Raw genomic sequence first — 1396 nt, forward strand, 5'->3', positions numbered from 1 at the left:
CTAAGGTCCTGTTATGCTTTGGACGTGAAACGGACCAACTTTGGCAAGGCCATTTCCTTAAGGGTAAGGTTCAGTAGAACTCAGGATAATGCAGAGGGAAGCAGAGGCAAGATTTGCAAGGTTGAAGACTGGGGCCCAAGGGTCAGGTGTGAAAAGCACAGCAAGTGATCAATCTGATTGCCCACACTTACTTTTACTTCATCTCCAGGAACTATAGCTTCTTTTATGTCAAACAAAAAGCAGAAACTTTAGGTGAAAAGCGTTCGCATCAAGGTGCGAGCTGTGCAGACGGTACACTCGTGGACAAAAATATGGAACGCTTCACGAATTTGCGTGTCATCCTTGCGCAGGGGCCATGCTAATCTTCTCTGTATCGTTCCAATTTTAGTATATGTGCTGCCGAAGCGAGCACGATAAACATGGCCTCTCAAGAACTATATAAAGCTAAGAATAGAAAAAATTTTACAGTTATGGTGACTAAACTGTAACCCTTTTTTAAGTTTCAAAGTATATAATAAGTTATGACCTTTTGTACCACACACATTATCATCATATAGTTTGATTAGGGTTAAGTTTAATAGTCTCCATAACCTTATTACATCATATATGCAAATGAAGGGAACCATGGGAAATTGGCCCTAGGCCCGCCCGACCTCTGCGCGTCTGTCTAGTGGACTGCGCGGGCAGACAAGCTCGGTCACGTGGTGCGCGTTGCTCAGGAGCCTCTTGCGCTCCTGCGGGACTGAATGCCCAAGGGTCGGTCGCAGCGCTTGGCGGAGGGGAACGCGGCAGCGCGGTGATCCCCGCAACTACTCGTGGCGGCGTGTGACTCGCGAGAATGCTTTTTTGGGACGAGGGCCATGGTGCCAAAGAGATCCCCCAAGAAGTGCGGTCCGGGACTCCGAACCGCTTGCGAACCGATGGTCGCGTTGGGACTAGTGACCCCGCGAGGGCTGGAGCCACCGACAGAGACCTGGCAGGGACTGGGCGCGGGAAGCTGTGTGCTGCGCGGCTGGGGCTGGGCGCCAGCTCAGAAGGGGTTGGAGTGCGCCGCTGCTTGCCTGGATGCTATCAGGACTAGCGCCCCGCCCTTGAAGCCAAGGGAAAGAGGGATTGGCGGGGGTAGGGGGGGTCCTCTTTGGGGTCCAGGCTTTGCATAGAGTGGCTCGAGGGTGGTGGCAGTCTGGGAAATATCACCACCCTTTGATCCAGTCCTGGGCCAGGCACTGAATCTGATTGATCAGTCCCACCCCGACCCCCCACCCCCACCCCCAGTTTGTAAGTTAGAAAACTGATTCTCTAGTTGGTTAAACCATCAAGGCCAAAATTATCCTGTCAGTGGTGAGACAACTGGGGATTTGGATGCAAATCTGGTTTCAAAGACTGATCTTTTCCT

The 1396-nt window shown here is 51.7% G+C and overlaps 1 non-coding gene across 1 annotated transcript; it reads right to left on the reverse strand.

Annotated features, from left to right (window-relative positions):
- Positions 1-305: 305 nt before the first annotated feature.
- On the reverse strand, positions 306-412 carry LOC112448643 (U6 spliceosomal RNA). The gene has a single exon (XR_003037017.1). It is a non-coding gene; the product is annotated as a U6 spliceosomal RNA (small nuclear RNA).
- Between the last annotated feature and the right edge of the window lie 984 nt (positions 413-1396).

Source organism: Bos taurus, chromosome 10 (genome assembly GCF_002263795.3).
Source record: "Bos taurus isolate L1 Dominette 01449 registration number 42190680 breed Hereford chromosome 10, ARS-UCD2.0, whole genome shotgun sequence".
In the NCBI taxonomy this organism is placed as follows: Eukaryota; Metazoa; Chordata; class Mammalia; order Artiodactyla; family Bovidae; genus Bos; species Bos taurus.